The sequence below is a fragment of the Oryx dammah genome, unplaced genomic scaffold (assembly GCF_014754425.2).
Source record: "Oryx dammah isolate SB20612 unplaced genomic scaffold, SCBI_Odam_1.1 HiC_scaffold_4, whole genome shotgun sequence".
Lineage (NCBI taxonomy): Eukaryota > Metazoa > Chordata > Mammalia > Artiodactyla > Bovidae > Oryx > Oryx dammah.
This window is the reverse complement of record NW_024070188.1, coordinates 24,348,610-24,370,069: the sequence shown is the minus strand read 5'-3', so window position 1 is coordinate 24,370,069 and position 21,460 is coordinate 24,348,610.

Below are 21,460 nucleotides of genomic sequence, written 5' to 3'. Positions count from 1 at the left end.
TTGTTTTGTTCCTCACTATATCCCGAGTACCTAGTCTAGTGCCTACCAGTTTTCAATAAATATTCAAAAGTACCTTATTGAATAAGTGAACAGTTATGAATACGAATGATGTTTTCTAAAGCTATTCCCATAAACTCAAATAGTGGAAGAAAAACATTTTCTCAGAGTGTAATTGAGAAATGTCTCAATGCCATGCCTAGGAAAGACTCTTAGCGCTCAATGGTCTCATTCAAATGAAACGCTTTGTTCCTAAGATTGCCCACATTCAAAGGTTAGATGCATAAAGAATAGACATAAATCCAAAGTACTTATAATAATAAATTTCATGACATATGTTTTTATAGAATATCAATAAGAATAGCACCAATATGCAAACCATATATAACCAAGCCATAGGACTTTCGGTTCTCTCATTTGTAAAATATGCTAAATGAATGATTCTAAGATAACTCCTGCTCTAAAAACAGTATGAGTTTATAATGCCAAAGCTGATCTTTCATCATTAGAGGGATCAAATCCATTCACACCTCTTGCCTCTTCTATGGATTCTGTGGCACTTCCACTAGCTTGATAATCTATTCAGACTGCAAAAACTTAATGGTTTTGGATTTGCATGTCCAAGGACCAGGAAAATTTCAAAGGGACTCTAAGCTCAGCTGATTAAAGACAGCATGAATCAGTCCTCCTCCTCACCCAAAGATCTCTTTAGTGAGGACTGGGGATGGCAAGCACGATGGGCAACATTAGTCCTATCAGATCTATTCCAAGTTAAAGCAATGAGTCAAATTAAGGTAGGAATTGGGATTGAGGTAAAGGAGGGAAGTGATTGTAGACTAAGAGGCAAACATATTCAATGTTGTTATATTTTGCCCGTAGAGGAGGATTTGAGTCTATGCCAGGCTGGTAATAGCAACTGTTTGGCCCTCAAAGTGTTTCCCACCCTGACATCTGCCATGGGAGAAGAGACAGCAGTCAGCAAGGGGCTGTGGGGACTTGGAGTCTAATGCTTTGGACGGAGGAGGAATGGCAAGGGTCCTGGGTGGCAACACAGGGGGCAGCCAAGTGGCAACTTACGTGCCAGATGGGCGAGTGTCACATGCTGCCCTCTGGCATACACAAAACCCATTTTAGGGAATTAAGGAAGCCCTGCACTTCTCAAATGGACAGATGATGCCAAAGAGAAAGGTACAAAATTCTACTCTGTGGAAACTGATGAGTAAAACCAAATAAAGAATTCTTTCTTAGAGAGGAACTGTACATAAATGAAAGGATCAATTTCAATTTGCTAATAAGGAAGACAATAACTTCCACTGTAACCTGAAGAAAGAGAAAACTGCTAAAATGAGTCCATTCTACAAGAAGCTACCCTTGGCTTCCCTTTATAATCCACCTCCTGTCTAGGCATTAATTTTCTCCCATCTTTAATCTGTCTGCTCATCTCAGTTCTAAGCTTTCTCCACAAGTATATTCACCACTGTGGGTAGCTACCCACATTCTTGTAGGCATGGTAATGGATCATTTAAAATGGGAAATTGCTTCTTTAAAGCTACAAGACACTTTTAAAGCCAAGACAGTTGAAAAGATGTCATTGTAAGTTAATACAACAAACAGAATCTGGAAAAATTCTTCCCAAATGTATTTGGCCATGAAGAAGGAAGTGGGTCAGAAAATTATGACCCCTGCATACTTAGCCTAACATACATCCTCATTCCAGACAACTAATTGTGAGCTATTGAAAATGGAAGCCTAAAGAGAATATCATAAAAAGACATTCTCATAGCTTCTTCTATGAAGATTCTATAAATAGACTGGAAATAATCTCCAGGGGACTTTTTGCAACAGCTTGTGGACTGGTAGCAGTAATTAACAGAATCCAAATAAAATGCAATCTCCCACTTAAACACTGTTACAATTTCTTATTTTTCTTTAAAATTGTGATTATTTCTTGCTAGCTTCCTTGGCTCAAATGGTATATTTAAATTGCCCTATATCAAAGAGTGGGAAAAAAATACAGTCTAGTGAGCCAGAAAGGAAAACATTTCTATAAGCATATAATCTTATTTTAAACTGGTGAAGCTTTGGGAGAATGGCATTGAAACATGTATAATATCATGTAAGAATCGAATTGCCAGTCTATGTCCGATGCAGGATATGGCACACTTGGGGCTGGTACGCGGGGATGACCCAGAGAGATGTTGTGGGGAGGGGGATGGGAGGGGGGTTCATGTTTGGGAACGCATGTACACCTGTGGTGGATTCATGTCAATGTATGCCAAAACCAATACAGAATTGTAAAGTAAAAATTAAAAAAAATTAATTAATTAATTAATTAAAAAAAAACTGGTGAAGCAAATAGAAGTAACTAAAAATATTATATCTTTGATTTCCATATTCATTACCTCCATGAGATTATATGTAGTAGTTTCAGTAACTGGCTCTTTATTTCTAACTAACTGTATGTAAAAAAGTTCAAGCATAAATCCCAAAAAGGGGGAATTTTACTTAGCTATTAGAAAGAATAATCTTCCTTTAGGGAACTCTGAAATACTGGAAGGAAAAAACAAGGAAATTAGAGAATTTTATTTTATGAGATTATAAACAAGAAAGTCACAATTTTAAGGATAGTTTATCAACATTTCCCAAAGAAAGATATGAATTCTCTTATATTTCATAAATTCACTAATGGCATGACACTGTACATTTTAGGAGAGTGATGGGACCACTCTTTGTTGCAGAAAATTTTTGCCTAGTAATGGTTCATAAATGCTCTAAACTTCTAATTTTCTTTGTGCTTTTGAGTAGCAAGATGATCCTGAAAATTATTCCAATCATAATCAATAAATGAGGTTACTGAATAAATAAGATTCATAATAAAATAAGACACAGAAAGCAATTACGTTTTCAAGCTACTAGTGGATATGTGTATAAAGTACAAATTCTGTGGGGTCTCCTTAAAAGTACTTTTTTTTGTTTCACTCTGAGATCTTAAAAACTACATATATAATTTTAGAATCTTTGTGCATGTGAATGTGTGTGTTCAAAACCAAAACTGAAATTAATAATGGGATTTTATCTAGACATAGATACACTAATAGGTATCTGCATTAGTTTACTAGGCAAGGTACCACAAGCTGGGTGGCTTATACAAAAAACTAATACAAAATTGTAAAGTTAAAAAGTAATTAATTAAAAAAAAATTTATTATCTCACAGTTGAGGCTGGAAGGCCAATATTAAGGTGCTGGAAGGGTTGATTCCTTTAAAGGTAGACAAGAAGAATCTGTTCCATGTCTCTTGCCTAACTTCTGGTGGCATGTAAGCAATCTCTGGAACTCCTTGGCTGGGAGAAATATTACCCCAATCTAGATCTATGCCTTCTTCACGTGGCATTTTTCCTGTGTGCATATCTGTGTTAAAGTTTCCCCTTTTTATGAAGACATCAGTCACACTGGATTAGGGCCCACCATAAAGACTATTTTGAATATCTTTGTAAAGACCCTATCTCCACATAGCGTCACATTCTGAGGTGAGTCAGTTTAGGATACCAACATGTCTTTTGGGGGAGATAACAATCTCCTAAAAGAACAATTACACTGATAGAGTAAAAGACACAAAAGCAAGCAAGACCATTTAACCGAAGTAGATGTCTGTTTCTGGCGTGGTTTTTTTTTTTTTCAATTAAACAAAAACTAATTCTCTACAATTGGTAAAGAAATTGCCTGCCAGTGCAGGAGACATAGGAGACACGGGTTCAGTCCCTGGATTGAGAGGATCCCCTTGAAAAAGAAAAGGCAACCCACTCCAGTATTTTTGCCTGGAAAATTCCACGGACAGAGGAGCCTGGCGAGCTATAGTCTGTGGGGTCACAAAGAGTCAGACACAACTGAGCACATATACACAGCTCTCTATAATACCAGAAAACATGGGCATTTTAATTCTGTCCTCAGAGTGAGCTAGTTCCTCAACTAGCAGGCAAACTACCCACTGGTTAATTTTTTAAATTCAATTTTCCTAAAGTTGTATACAGATACTGGAAAAAACTAAAACTGTCATACCACTGGAATGACTCAGCTATAATCACAGGTCACATAGGCACAGCATTTTGTTCTTGGGATGAATATCAAGCAGGCACCACAAAGAAAACCCTAAAAATTAATTATTTCACTGATGTATGTGTTGGGTTGGCCAAAAAGTTCATTTAGGTTTTTCCATAAGATGTTACAGACAAACCCAAATGAACATTTTGGCCAACTCAATAGATCACCTGAAACAGTAGAAATGTTTTTCAAGTTTTATGTTGTCAACTCTCATTTGAAATAATGGCAATAGAAAATATTACATCCAAAGGGGACTTCAAATTTGTCTAGTTCAATTACAGACCTGAAAACTGTGACAGAGTGAGTGACTTATCTAAGGTAATCTCACAAGTTAGAGTACAGCCAAGAACACAACTCAAGATTTGCCTTCCCTTCCAGGTGAATGATGTTCTGTCTCACCATCACATCACCTCTGTCTGGCAATCATCTCTTATACTCAGCATTAGGTTCTCAGGGGCTACCTGGAGCCTAGAAAAAAAGGTGAGACTCTGTCATAAATGTCATGAGCTATTTCTCCACAGGCCAGAACTAGAATCACCCTCAAGGACTCACACAAAAACTGTGTTGCTATAGAGATTTAAAGTACAGTATATAATTGTGTTATTGTAACTGTCTGCTTTTTACCTTTAAAGTTTTAGTTCTCGCTAGATTATGGTATAATTGCTGGATTTTTCAAATGTAAAAATCAGGATACATGTCCTACTAGGAAACGTGTTTATTTCAATACATCTGTACATAATGATTACTCATTTAGTATTATTTCAAAGTGACTCTTTTATGAAAGTTTCAAATTGATTTGAATACTTCTGTACATATAAATATCAGATCATTGACATTCATAGTGACAGTGGAACTACAGGATGGAAATTTTTAAATCAGGATTTCCCTAGACTGGTGTTGGGTTGGGAATAAAGGGCTCTTACAACACCATGGTTATAGCAAACTAAAGAAGATTAGACAAGTCTGAATGGGTGGAGAAGTGAGAGTGATTGTAATGAGGGCCCTACAAAACAATGGTTTCTTCAGAAGCAACAGATGACAAAACCACCTAGGTGAATAGTATGAAGTCATTTTTGTTTAAGGTTAAATATACCCTCTGACCAGTGCCCAAACGGGCACAGCAAGTGAGTCAGCAAGGATGTAACATTTAAGGAAATACTCCTAACTTACTCTCATGCTAGCCTGAGTGCCTTCTTAAATATTACATCCTAGATACCTCCCTCTCTTCATTTTAGTCCAGGCCTGTCCCTTCTACCCCTCAGTGGTTCCTGAGAGAGCATCATGTTACAATAGTTTATAAAAATTAACATGCATAATTATAATTCTGAATCATTGGAACACTAAATTACCTCAATAATTCCATCAAATAAGATAGGGAAATACACTTACAAGTTTTAAATAATTTAAATTTTAAGTGCCAGCAAACAGAGCATTAAGCTTGTGTTCTGAACAATATATAGTCAACCAGAATGCCTCAGCTCTGATACTGCCAGGTGACTCCTCAATGACTTCATAGTGCAGCTGGGACATGAGATGGAGACATGCCTTGCCCCTTGGGTGGAAGCTGTCTGTGATACCCGGAGTCAGCACCAACAGCGCTGCTGTACTACTTGCGCCTGCCACCTTCCTCCCCTCTCTGAGTGGTCCAGAGCAATCACCTGACCCAGACCCAAGGTGGGCCCATCAAAATTCACCTTCAGAGAATTTGAAATTTAGATTCAAAGGCTGGAGGTCACCAGAATATAGGCATACTTATCATTAAAGCAATTTCCACATTCCTGCAGCCTGGCTGCTGGCCCTTCCTTTCTAGTCTTGGCTGTTCACCATTTTACAGTCCATATGATGGCTTTCCAGCACCTTTCTAGCAAGTCCTCCACTGGGCTGAAGTTTGCTGTTAATTTGTAATTCATACCTCCTAATACCCAAGGCAGAAATACATAGACTCTCCTCATAGTGCTGGGTGCTAGGGCACTGAGGAGAAACATAATACAATTTCCACTTTCACAAATCTCACAGAGCATCAGTGGTAAATGTGGCACTGAAAGTGAAAGTCTTAGCCACTCAGTCCTGTCCAACTCTTTGCAATCCCGTGGACTGTAGTCCACAATATTCCTCTGTCCATGGGATTTCCCAGGCAAGAATACCAGAGTGGGTAGTCATTCCCTTCTCTAGAGGATTTTCCTGACCCAGGGATCAAACCCACATCTTCTGCACTGCAAGCAGATTCTTTACCATCTGAGTCACCAAGGAAGCCCCTGAATGTGGTACTACTCCCACTTATTTGATAATTCCATAATTAATATATGAGTCCATTTCTTTTTTCCAATGAGGAGTTGGCTTGGTGTTATTTAAGGTTAGAAACCCTAAGGCATAAAGCTATCTGGTCTTATGTATTACATATAGCCCTTATAGGATATAATCTCCTAATAAAATGTTTCATTTAAGATACCATTTGATCCTAATAAAATTTAAATATTAAAGATATTTTGGAGGAAAAAAATACCTTTTAAAGAAAAAAGAGAAAAAATACCATAAGTTTCCCATAACAAGGAAGGAAAGGATATTAAAAATACAATAACTAATATTAAGTGGAATTTTTTTCATACTTTGAAAAATACCTTTTGTTTTAAACATGCAGTATCTCAGCAGCTGGAAAGCTGTGTTATGTGTTTAATTAAATGGCCCACACATGTGTTTACAGTACCTAACACTGTGGTCTGTGACCAGATCCCCGGGGTGTACGGTCAGTCTTTTGCCTCATTGAACTCCACGCTGGAGGTCATGGGAAAGGGGTTCCTTATTTGAGTTTTCTCCTCATTTCACATTTCCTCCACCAACTACCGGCAGATAAACAAAGCCCTGTTCAAAAGGTGACGGACTCCACTGACCTAATCCATTCCGAAATGCCAGCCTGGTCCACACGCCCCCTGGACTAGACCAGCATCGTCCAGCTCACCGGGACTTCCCCTAAGGAATGGCGCAGCCTGCCTCCCTCAGGCCAGGTTCCGTTCGTCAGATTGATTTGCCTTTTTGCTCTCTTCCTCCCCTGGGAAAAGAGATTCTCGGCACAGACTGGGGCAAAGAGAATCGTGAGGCTGAGATGCTGATTCTTCCTCAATGAGCTGAAGTTCTCCAGATGGCAGCAAGCGTTCGTCATGCAAATTCTTGGCAGCAGGGAGCCTGTCAAGTGGCTACTGCTGCTCATTGTTACCACCACTCCCCCACCCCCTCCACACAAACGCAGAAGAAATACCATCTGTCTACTGTGGGGCTGAGGGGTACTTTCCAAGTCCCGGAGTGGGTGCCGCTTAGCAGCCCTGTGCTGTATGCACAGCCCAAGCAGGAGTTGCCTCAAGATGGCATCCAGTCTCGAGGATCCCTGAGCCAGGGAGGCCCAGCCCAGCTGGCAATCCCCTCCTCCCTAGCCTGGCCCCTGCCGGGCTCCACGGCGGGGCAGTTGCTAGCAGATTTCTCATAAGATATTTATGTAACAAAAATAGCAAAACTGGTTCTGTTTATCCCCTCAGATTCTGGGAACAAGATAAACTGAGTTAACGAAATGTCTCAATCACTAGTGGGACACACAATAGCAGAAAGCATGCTCCGGAAGTGAAAAGCACAGGAAGTGTATAAAAAAAGTACCTAGAACATCAAAATGATTTGTTTGATTTCCCTTCTCTCTTACAAACATCATCTGATTAATAATCATCTCTCCTTAGAAGTAAAAGTTTTGTGTAAAAATGAAAGCTGTCTCTCAAAAGATTCTAAACCCTAGAGAAAAAAAGCTTAATACTTTGTCCACCCTTGAGTTCTGGGATAACTGCTATCATTTATTAACTTCATTTTTGTGGTAGGATTTTTTTGGTCATATATACGAATGCAAGTAACAGAGTAATAAAAAATGCCATATCATCTCTGCATCCCTAATGTTGCCTTTTTAATCCCAGTAGTACAGGAGTAAATTGTTCATATACCTAAATTCAGGTGACACTATCTTCCTTTATCTGTACAAAACTTCTCTTTTACTATTTTTTTTTAAACTTTAAATCTCCCATAGACATCTACAAAGTATATGTACTCCCCACCTTTCTAATCTACCTTCTGTATATTTCCTGTATTTGCAAGCTTCAAAAATATGCTCTTTGTGTACTTTTAAAAAATAACATGTGTATATTTTACTGAACTATAAGTTGTCTCATTCCTGACATTTTCACCAATATTATGCCTTTAGATCTATCCCTATTGTTAATCTTCACAAGGAATGTCAATTTCCTATAAAGAGCCCCATTCTGCCTTGTTTTGCACTCTGCCTTTGAGAGGTAGAGTGACTTCTCCCTTGGTACATTTGAGAATGGCTGGCTGGCATGCTCTGCTCTGTTCTGCCTATTTTCTCACACGTCCTAGCTGCCTGCAGGGGGTCCACTTTATCTTCTGCTCAGAGGTGGAGACTCTGCCTACTCTGGTTTTCAGGTAATGGTTCCCTTTTCTCTCACACTAAACTATATTTTCCAGTGCTGCACTATCCAACAATAAGAGTAATATTTAGACTTCCATGGAGTCTTGTTTTTATTACTCCATTTATGCAGAATCCAAGAAAAGAAGAGGATCGTTCCTTACTGGGGATCTCCTGGGAGACCCCAATAGCCTTGGTAAACCTAGTTTTTACGGTTTGCATCTTCACATGATACCTACATATTCTTCTGGTGATGGTCACATGCAGTTGCCTCCCTCTCTTTTGCTAACACAGCTAACACTGTAAGAAACAGATTTTCCTATGAATATGAGGAGAGTTTCTGTGAGAGGCTCACCAGGAGTGGGACTGCTGAATCATAGTTACATGAATATTTAATTTCACTAAATACTGGTGAATTACTGCCCAAGGTGACTGCATCACCTTACTCCACTAGCAACTGATGTTATGAGAACTTGATGTTATGAGGCTTTCAAACCTTTGCCTATCTGATAATAACTCATTTTTGTTTAAATTAGTAAGTGTATGTTATTTATTAACTATTCAATCCCTATCCCATGTTTTCCTGAACTCTTATTCATATATTTCATTCATGTGTTATTGGGTTTACAAATTTTCTTCCTTATTTGCAGGAAACCAATATACACGTTGTGTATGTACTTTGTTTTCACATTATAAATATCTTCTTCTAATCCATTCCTGCCAATTAATTTTGCTTATGGAATCCTTTGTTAAAAAACAATGTTTATATTTAGATATTCTCACTTGTGCTCTGGGATATTGCTGGGGTTTCCCTAAATGAAATCACAAAGATAAATTCCTGTATTTTCTTCCATAAAAGCTTTGAATTTTTGCCATTCAAATTTAGGCCTTTAATTCACTTGAAGTGGATTCTTTTTCTTTTCTTGCAATATGTGTAATATGAAGCATAAATTACAAATTTCTTTTTCTTCATGTCTTGACCTAATTTTTCTATTGCTTATATTAAAGAATCCATCTTTTCCTTGCTAATTTCCAGAGTCACCTCAATCACATTTTTTTCTCCTCTTTCTGCACTTTATTCCATTCCACTATCTACCTATACGTTCCTATGCTAGTACCACATTTTTAATTTTTTTTTTTTAGTACAACATTTTTTAAACATTTTTGTAATATGCCTGAAGTTCTGCTTAGACAAGTTCTTCCTTGGCTTCCTTTTTAAAAATTACTATAAATATGCATGGACCTTTATTTTTGTACACATATTTTAGAAGCAATTTTTAAAGTTACTCAAAAATTCTCTTGGGATTTTGACTGGATATCATTTATATATTAAATTCTGACAAATTGAAATATATGTGATATTAAGTATATCTTTACATTTATTCAGGTCTCTTTTTGTCCTCTTATTATGTTAACAATATATTGATCCTCTTAAATTTTCTGGTACATAGTATAAGGCTATTTTTGTTTCTACCCTTGTAGTACTTATTTGTTCTTTTACTCATTTCATTGCCTAAAAGCTCCCACAGTGTTATGCCAGCAGGTTTGAATGTGACCATTTTGTCTTCTCCTCAGCCATAAATGAACTGGGCCTGGAACTCCTCCATTAGGGCCATTTGTTGTAGGTTTTTTGTCACATACATGACAAAATGTGTGTCATATCTAATCCTTCTCATGAATTGGAATGGTTCAAATTATTTGATGATGCTTAAAATCATAAAATCTTATACTTTCAAGTATAATAAAACATTACAAAATGGTGAATCTCAAAATATTAGCAATCAAGAATGTCAAAAACTTTCCATTATCTTATTGAAACCCACTTTTTCAGTTATAAATCCAACAATCATTTTAATGGTATTTTCTATTCATTACTTTCATTTGCTTCTCACTTGAAAAAATATGTTTCAAAACACAAAAAAGCATTTGCTCTGCTATAACCCTACACTAAAGGAGCTAATATACTCCACCTTAGCAAGTTTATGGAACCTATAATCCTGGTTTCATGCTCTGAGCAGCAGTCTTGGACCTGCTTATAAGACTGGCATTCCAGCGTTTGTTCTACCACCTTAAAACTCCTCAAAACACTAGACACTGTACAAATCTCTGTCCCTTAGTTCCTTTCTCTTATCATTTTTTTTTTCCAGTTAGCAAACCACCTTCTCTTCATTTAGGTCTTTACTTCTATGAATTAAAAACCTTACAATGATGATTAAATGTGTGCCAAGTGGCTTTATTTCTGTCTTCAAAATCTCACTTCCTTTGATAAGACAAAAGTAGCATTTCCTACTACCATCAAAGATTTTCCAGATGGGAGAATGAAAGGATAGCATAAAAGACAGTACTATGAACATATAATAATACCGATGATCAAATGTATAAAGTAAAAAGATTGCCATTGTTGTGTTTTCTCTGTCAGTTGGCATGTAAACTTAATAAATGCAAGTTCAACTCAATTTAAGTCTCAGTGATAGTGAGGACATAGTTTATGCTAGGAAACACATAGTCCAATGGTTCTTAAATGTCAGCATACATCAAAGTCAACTGACGGCTAATTCAAGCACAAGTTTCTTAGCTGCCTCCCCACCCCCCCACCCCACCCCCCACTATAGGATTTAGGGAGGAGTTACAGTAAGCATTTTTAAATTCCCAAGTGATGCCGTTCTGCTGGTCCAGGGATTCACTTTGACAAGACTTGACACAGTTACTTTCGTTTAATATTTATCTTCTCACAGGCAACATAGTTTTTTATTCCCAAAGTTGCTTTTTGTGTCTTGAGCCAATAATCATTACATCTTTAGCAAATTTCAGTATCTCAGTGCATTATGTGGAAGTATGTAACGTTATTGCTATTCATCCATTTTTGAGCCTATAAAACTGAAATTTCATAATGATTTAACCTAATATTAAGCTTTGCCAAGAGAAGCTTTTGAAATATTTCTATTCAAACAAAAAGCCTCCTGATTATAGCTTTCACATAGTTACCCATGCTCCTTTTCTCAAACTGGAGAGTCTGGTTAGCTTCCCCAGGTTCAAGTTACATCTTGCTTAGTTCTATAGAGAAGGATAATAGAGGGAAAATGTTCTTTGCTTCAAATAATTGTGTATGATTAAAAAATTCTTAAAAAACAAAATAATGTATCCTGCTGGAGTAGACCATAGCCTTTATGGTTAATTTTCTGTGTTTGGAAAATAACTCCTTCTCATTTCAAAGTACCAAAAAAAAAAAGTATCTTTTATATGTCAGATAATTTGTATCAGACAATAGTTTTATGGATTAAATATCAACAATACAGAAATAGAAATATTAGAAGTTTAAAAGCCATAGCTAACAATACATATCCATTTGTTGTTGGGTTTAACTCAAAATACTAAAAAGAAATTAATTAAAAAATACAATTATGCAGTTTTGAATACTTTTCTAAAATTTCTCAAGTTTTCAATTCTTTCTCTAATCAAATTAAAGGCTTGTGTTGTCCTCAGGAGCACAACAGGATCTTCTTTCTAATCCATTAACAGGACCCCTCTCATTATTTTCAACACTCTGGGAATGAAGTTCTTATTTATGGGAAGGCTTGGTTTCATATGTGAAAAATCAGTTTGTGAGTTTCAAATGAAACTAATTTCTAAAGACCGACATTTAGCTCAGACAGTCACACATCATAAATTGCACTGATCATCTTAATAAATTTTGGCCAGTCAAACTAAACAAGTCTTTGTCATACTTGGTTTTGCTGCCACTTTGTAAAGCCAGTGATTCTGTATCATCACTTTTAAGTTGACAGGAAACTGGGAAATCAGACTCTCAATGAGGAAATTTTGTAATAATCCAAAACATGTTCCGCCATTTTGACTTCCTTTAAAAGGTCATTAACCAAAGGGAAAAAAAAGCATCTTGGCAATCAAGTTATCATTTTTGTCCTTGTCAAAAACATTTAAAAAAAATTTTTTATCATTCATAACCATAACTCTTTTATTCTCTATTCATTACGTAGGAAATTTTATTCCGTTCCATCTTCTTTTTCATTTTTTCCCTCTTCTTTTTTAATACAAACTAGCTTTGTTTTGTTTTGCTTTAATTTTTACAGTTGAACTTTGCACAGTTTGGTTGTGATATTTGGCTTCTTCTATGGGGTCACGAAGAGTCGGAGATGACTGAGCTACTAAGCATAGCACATTAGCAATTTACTCTATGATTCCAGTATTTTATTATGTGTGATTTAGAGAGGGGGAGGCTTACTTTAATTTACACACAGTATAAAGAACATGGACTTTTAAAACAGATAAATGTGAATTCTAATCCTTATTATGCCACTTACTAGCTATGTGACCTTAGGCAAGTCACTTACGTCTTGACACTTCAGATTCTCCCTTTTAAAATAAGCATATTAAAACCTACTCTATATGAGAAAAGTCAATATAGTTACTGAAATTCAGTTCAGATGCAGAAATTCTAAAAGGCAAAAGTATAAATATATTATCCAAAAACATTACACTTGAAGAGAAGTTAAAAATACCAGACAAACCTGCATGGTATATGAAACTGATTTGAATTTTTAGAAATCACTTCATCCTACAAATATATATATTATTTGCCTGTCAAGTTTGGGATCTGGCCTCTGGATTTAGCCCAGAATTCAAAGCAAGTCACAGGATGAGTCTCTAAGGCAATATAACTGCCAGGGACTCTGCTAGGCCCATTGCACACAGCCACAAAATGTTACTTTGGGACATTGTTACCTTGGCCTCTTTTTCCCTAAGGCCTATGTTCTATTATTAATACAACATCATGTCATGAAAATAAAGCCCAACCGTTACTCCAGGCTGAGCAGACCTTTATGGTATGTTATCAAACCTATGATGTGATATCTTATAAAACAACCCATGATTTTATATGCCACTAAGAATGATTAAATGGGCCTTCCCAGATGACTTAGCAGTAAAGAATTAAAGAATCTGCCTGCCAATGCAGGAGATGGGATTTCGATCCCTGGGTTGGGAAGATCCCTTGGAGAAGAAAATGGCAACCCACTCCAGTATTCTTGCCTGGAAAATACCATGGACAGAGGAGCTTAGCAGGCTATAGTCCATGAGGTCACAAAAGAATCGTACACAACTTGGTAACTAATACAACAGAATGACTAAAAAACTGCAAATTAAATTTCTTCTCTTAGAATTTTAACTTTATACATACTAAACAAGCCCATTTAAATTTATTCTGGATCATACATTACTCGTATGCATCTATAAGAAGGAAAACATCAGCAAAATAGATAGGTTAAGGCATTTAAAAAGCTTTTGCATAGTTTAACTCTCTTACCATGTTTTTGTATGAGAATTGGTAACACTTCTGTTTTCCCCACAGTGGCATCATCTGTGCAATTGAGAGACATGATGATGCAGAATTTCTTACAAGAAAGCTCTATCATTGTGTTCAGAATTTTCTTTCAAGCCCCTGACACTAATTCTGCTAGTTCTTTTGCAGGTGTGCAAATAATAACATCCACAATAGGAGTGCCACCTAGCCAACAGCAATTGAAAAACATCCAATGTCAGTGATAAAAATATATAAAAATATGAAAAAATGTACATCTCAGAATCAGTGAGCTACAGTACTTACTGAATGAGCTATAACTTATTAGGTAGAAATATTTACTACTTCATAAAAATTTATATGAATTCAGAGTATGAGAAAATAGTTTTCTACTGTGTTGTATTTTGTCTCATTTTTTCTTTTTTTTCCCATTTCTTCCTCTAGAATTATTGTTTTCTCCCTCTCTTAAATTCCATGAAATGAAAACCTGACCACAGAGACCAAGCCAAATAGGAATGTATTTTTCTCACAAAACATGTTAGTCTCAAGATGGAAGGGCTGGAGTAAGTGGCACCACAATGCCATCAGAGCCCATCCTGCTCTCTTTCTCTCTGCCCTGCTTCAAATGCTGTCACACCCTCATGGATGCAAGATGACGGATGCATTATGGCCATGTTCCCGGGAGGAAATAGGGGAAAACAAAGGCTAAAAGACATCATAGAAGTTTCAGTCCTTTCCCATCAGATTTCTTCTTATGGTCTCACTGGTAAACAGTGATTATATGACCAACTCTATTTTCAAAAGAGTCTAAGGAGAGAAATGTTTTTTAACTGGGAACATGGATAGAAGAGAAAGATAGCCATTGGTAGGAAACTAGATCGACCTGCTACTTTTCTGACCTGAAAAATTTTAAAGTATGACTTAGTATCATCATCACATGCCCATGGAGGCCTACAATTTTTATTTTATTTAGTCTAAGAAATTGGGTAGAATTTGACTGGGAATTAAACTAATGTTTACAAACACTCATGTGTTGTATACCCTTCTCTTCATAAAAAGCACTAGCTATACAGTAACCATAAATGAAAGACATCAAAATGCTTAAGAAGAATTAAAGTAACATAATACTACAGTAGCTTCCTAATCCAAAATAATGTTTTACCCATAACAAGCTGTTAATGAATGTGTATAGAATGAATCAGAATTCTCATTACTTTTCAATAGATGTATTTTGGGTTTATTTTTTTCTACCTCAGATGGGAAGGGAGGAACCAATGACAATGGTATAGTAATAACCCCTTACATATACATTTAGCCCCAAATACTCTATCACATTCCAATTTCAACTTTTAAAATATGAAATTGTAAAAGGTATTTATTTAAATATTAACCATAAATTGGTACAATCATTTCTCCAGCAAAGCAAATAGCATGTCCACTGATGTTACAGTTCAAACTTGCATAAAAGTTTTATACTCTGAAATATTTGTGGTTTGCCCCCCATCAGTCTCACTGTCAGTTTTTCTCAGCATTCTGCTCTGCTTACCAGCTCTCTTGACTCTCTCACCCACCTATGTACTTGGACTTTACTACAGTTCCAGAAAATCATCACCTCAATATCATGATTTCTTGTTATTCCTTATACCAATAAGGATAAAATACTGTAAGCTTTCCCTCTGTAACTATAGGCTGCCTGGCTTTCCTTCTCTCTTCTCTCCAATTTCCTTCTCTCCAATTATCTCAGTTTTCTTGATCCTGTTTCCACAAAGTACATTCAGAAAATGCTCTTTGCTATGAGCCTTGTACCTTTCTCTGGGAAGATACCATTTCTGCAACCATAGAGTTGTACACAGTTTTAATCAGACATTATTACATAATCTATTCCACTGATATCTATATCAGTTTTTAGATTTCTTATAAACAGTTGCCAATCATTATAGTATTCTAACCCTCAAGTCTATCAATTTCTATTTTACAATTACTGTTCAGATTTGATAGATCTTAACCATAGCAGATTCCCATAGTTTTGTTTGTTTTTGTTATTTAACCCTTTTGAGGTCCTTTATGTTCACGCTAATGTACATTATCTGCATTAGATGCTAGGCTACTGGGGAATAGCAGACTATGTCTAAATAGTCCTCATATCCCCAGAACCCCACAGAGTATTTCATGTAGAAATGTACAATAAATGTGTATTGGGTGAATGAATAATTCTTATCCCCAGATTTTCTATAATTCTCCCTTCCTATTAAAAAAAATGAACAAACAAAACATTATAAGTGATGTGCCATTTAACTAGACTCTTGACATGAGGCTATCACTTGCCTCAAGCCAAATCTGAGGAATGCTCTCTTGATTGTTCATGTGTTCAGACTTCTAAAGTAAATATATACATCAGATTTGAAAAACATCCAACCTGGTATGCCTAGACTCTCTTTCCACCTTGAGAGCTGTTTTCCTATTTGCAGTGTTGTTTCATTAGGTCATGAAAAAGTCCCCATCAGAAGGCTGGTACACGCCATTAGTAGAATCACACTTGACTATGGTTTTTAAAAAAGTTGGCAACAAAAAAATTAATAATAATAATTTGTTCAATATTACTCTGTTTTCTAAAATTTGGTTTGCTTACTTTTCTACTTCATATGTTTTCATTCCTCAGTTTTCTTTTGCATCTTCTGATCATTGCAGTGTACTCAATACTTTCAACTAGCCCTTTAATATTTGTTTCCTCAACAAACATTTGTCAAAACCACCTCTATGGAAAATGCCCCCAGCCCTGCCAATCGTGCTATTCATGCTCCCTCCAGCCCCTATTCTCCCCAAATTGGTCTATCTCTTGTACTGAGGCTAAACATTTTTGTCCTTATGTGACTGTCCTGTTGGAGCTGGTATTCACTTAAGGGGGAAGGTGGTCCTTTTGTTAATTATATGGAAATTACATAGATCATAAGATGGAAAATTATGACTGAAAAGGCAGAATGTAGACCGTGGATAAACTGGATTCCCTTCACTTCTGCAGCCCCAATCTCTTGACTCTAGAATCGAGATATCCTTGAACTCTTATAGGGTGGTAGGAGAAAGATGGCCATTGCCATATTGAAGTCAGAATGAGAATTTGGCAAAGCAGTTAGTTTACATTTGGACTGGTGAATGGAGAGCAAGAATAACCAGTCACTAACTTACTTCCTGAGTAAGCTATATACTCTGTTGCTATCCACTACCTTCTGTTAAGGCTACTAGTCACTCTGTGTGGTATTAAGGGACAGGCTCATGTCCACTCACTTCAGAATGAGCTAAGGAGAGCACATCACTCCCTGATGCCAACAAGGAAACGGCAATTGTTACTGATGAGATCTCAAAGGAAGGGGCCAGCTCACAGTCCTTCCTCCACCAGGATTTGTCTGCCAAAATTGCAATCTGATAGTCTGCAATTAGAAAGCGAGCCAAGAGAGTTCCTATAGAGCATTCTGGGTGCTGTTCATTTTGCTGTCATACAAGGATAAAAAAAATGAACAACTCTGACCAGAAAAGAGTTTACATTCTAGGAGGGCATGCAGACCATGAAACAAGCAATTATAATAGTGTCATACATGACATGATAATACTACATACAAAGTAAGGGTCTGTCTTTCTTTGATACCTTCAAAATTATAGTAATTTTTTGTCTCTCCTTTTTAAGGCTCTCCACTTTACTTTTTTTGTTGTTTTACAACCACCACAGAATTTAAAACTTTAAACGTTGCCTCTTTTTATAGGGTAGGAAACCTGTGTTTACCATGTGAAATATACTATGGTTTGTTGGGGAATCCTTAAAGCCATAGAATTAAATGGTTAATTTCCTTAAAACTTAAATTCTACTAATATTTATGGCAATGGCTCAAATTTAATATTAACACAATCATGGAATATGAAGTAGAATGCAAAATTAATGGTCAATATGTTTTAAGTCACTGAATCCAAAGACCCTCTTTGCTTAAAGCAAAGGGCGTTAATTCTATCCTGAAACCCTCAGGAGTAATGGACGCTTAATGAAATATTTTTAGAAGTTCTGATTATAAGCTCTAAGCAAATACTAGCCAACAAGCCACTATCCTTTTTCTTAAAACTATAAATTGTGCATACACACCAAAGAACACACAGTGCAATACTATTCACATTCTCATGCATCCCATCCTGTTCCTATACCACCATCCTGAAATTTTCTTCATTCTGTTTTTTGTTCAATGTTTTTATGACATATACATGTATCCCTTAGCAATATATTGCTTTTGTATTTTTTTTTAATACAAAAAACATTTTTTTAAATAAAAGGTATTCACATTGGAGGACTTCCCTGGTGGTACAGAGGATAGGAATTTGCCTGCCAGTGCAGGGGACACAGGTTTGATTCCTGGTTCAGGAAGATTCCACATGCCATGGAGCAACTAAGCCTATGAGCCACAACTACTGAGCCCTAGAGCTGCAATTTCTGAAGCCCCTGCACCTAGAGCCTGTGCTCTGCAGTAAGAAATGCCACCACAGTGAGAAGCCCATGCACCGCAACAAAGATTAGACCCAGCTCTTGGCAACCAGAGAAAGTCTGCACTCAGAAACGAAGACCCAATGCAAGCAAAAAATTAAACATAAATTAATTTAAAAATTAAAAAATATAAAAGATGCTCACTTTATCCTGTGGAAATAGGTTTTTTCCACTCACAGTGATACTTGTTTATTTTGTATATATACATATATATAGTAGCTATGATTAATTGACTTTCACAGCTGTATAATTGACATGGCATAAAAAAGATAAAAAATATTTGTCTAGTCTCATGTCAATGAACATTTAGGTTGTTTCCAAACATTTACTTTCACATGCATTGCTCTGCTGGGAACATTATCATACACATTTCCTGGTGCACATGGGTAGAAATTACTCTATTAATCTAGGAGTAATTTTCTAGGTCATAGGATATGCATATTTTTAACTCTACAAAATAGTGCCAAGTAATTTTCCAAACTATTTATACTATTTCCTGTCCAAAATACATGAGTGCTTATTGCTTCATATCCTTTACAACATTCATTGTCTGGCTTTCTAATTTTTGCCAATCTTAAGAGTTGAAATGGTATTTGATTCAGAGTTCAATGGGCACTTCCTCAGTGTCTTATAAAGTTGAGCCTTTTTCCATTTGTCTATTGGCCTCTGAGTTTCCTCTACCCTGAAATGACTCTTTGGGTATTTTTTTCCCGCATATTTCTATTGAGTTTTTTATCCTTTTCTTATTGATTTTCAGGAGTTTGAGGGTATATAATCCATTCTGGCTAAATATGCTGCATAGACAATCAGTCTGTACTTGGCTTTTCATGTTATTTATATTTCTAATGAAACTAGTTCTTAATCACAATGTATTCTAGTTATCAACCTTTTTATTGTGGTTTGCACTTTGGTGTTCTTACCTAAAAAATCCTTCCCTATTTCTAAGTAGGAGTAGAGGTAAACAATTGTTTCTCTTTTGAGGAACAAACATCAACAAATGGATAGAAACTTTATTGTCTGATTTTCATTTAACAGACTAGCCTGGGTACACAATACTCTCTATTAAAAAAAAAAATTGAACCCTCAAAGTTAATAGATTGCTTCTTTGCTGTGGTAAATTACAAAAATGATCACAAATTCCTCCCTTTCTTGTGTGTACTCTTCTTTGCAATGTGATATTGCTGCCTCTGCCATCATAAGACAATGTCTATTTTTCTACTCCTTGCGTCTTGAAATTGCCATATGACTTGCCTTGGTCAATGGGACTTCAGCAAATGTATATAACCAGAAGCTGAAAATTGCTTATTCTGTGAACCTTGCCCTCTTCTTGCTTTATACACTTGAGGTACCTATAAAAAGAATCCTGGGCCAGCTTATCAGGGGATGAGAGACCAAATGAATCAGAAATAAATCATCTTAATGAGACCACCCTAGATCATACAGCCCCCTTTAAGCCAACCAGACCAGAGGTACTAAACAAACCCATAGGATCAAGAGGAATAATAAACGTTTGTTGTTACAGCTAAATTTGGGAAGGTTTGTTGTGCTGCAAAATCTAACTGATACAATAGCATACAAGACTCATTTCCATGTTTATGGGGCCAGAGACTGCTAATGCCAAGATTCATTCTCTCCTTTCAGTAGTAGAAGTTTCCTCTCTATGTTAACACATGGCCAGCTATGGACTACATTTTCCAGCCATCTTGTAGCTATCCAAGCTGGCTAGGAGACCAGATTTAGGCCAATAGAATGTGAGTAGTAATGAAAAGTACAACCTCACAGTTGTCTCCTTTATAGTATTGCTTGCATTGGACTCTCCTTTCTTCTCTAATTTTTGGACTGAATGTAGGTATATCACAGTTTATCTTTAACTAAAGAAACAAACAAACAAAAGAATCACATCAAGAGTTATTTTTTACTCACCCTCAACTACTCACCTGCTTTTGAAACCTTCTGTGAAAACATATCAATGCTTCTATCATAGTAAAGCTATTCTATGTTGGACTTTTTTGTTATAGCAACTTATGCTTACCTGAACTAACATACTTACCAAAAGTCAGTTGTGCTTATCTTCAAACTTACTTATGACAAATGTACTCGTTATTGTAAATTATATGATTTTTTAAAATATTATTTCACCCAATAAAATAGGGATGTAAAATAGAAAGAAGTTATTATCTCTGTAAAAACTAACTTGAATACTTTGGAACAATTTGATAAGGATGAGTCACTAAAAATCAGATGTGAATGAGATGGCTGGGATGTTGGGGACAAACTCTTCAAAATCCAAAGGATTCTTCCTTCAAGGTGCTTTATAAATGTCTTTAAAAGCTCCTTTAATTAAAAAAAAAGTTTGAACATTATAGAAGTGATATTGTGTGTGAGATTTATAGAAAAAAAGATATAGAAAAAAGATAATTCTGAGTTTCATCAGAAGACATATGTTTAAAGAAAAGATTTTGACGCAAGATTATAATCAAGCAAAAAAAGTAAATTATCATACTTTGGGGTAGTATAAAAAGTCTAAAGAACCTTTTTTAAATTTTCCTGTTTTAGCTGTTGTTTTTATTTGTTTTAATGAGCCAAGGACTTCCCCAGCGACTCAGCAGTAAAAGAATCCATCTGCAATGAAAGACTCGCAGGGGACACAGTTTTCATCCCTGGGTTGGGAAGATCCCGTGGAGGAAGAAATGGCAACCCACTCCAATATTCTCACCTGGAGAATCCCATGGACAGAGGAGCCAGGTGGGTTACAGTTCGCAAGATTGTAAGGAGTTGGACACGATTGAGTGACTAAGCATTACACTGTAAGAAGGCTTCTAACTGTATAATCCCTTCACGCTTGAGTCAATCATGCTTGGATGACGTGAGGTAGGACCAGGGTTGGGACAAAAATAGAAGTGGTGAGGATGACAGCAACCTGGAGATAGGATGCTCCTTCCAAAGGGGAGCTACTACTTGGTTCCATCCAATTGTTGCCATGTGGAATCTGATCAGAATTGCCAGGTCTTTCCATTTTAGGGGAAGCTAGAAATTGGAGTGTGTGTGTGAGAGAGAAATCTGTGAGTTTTAAATGTC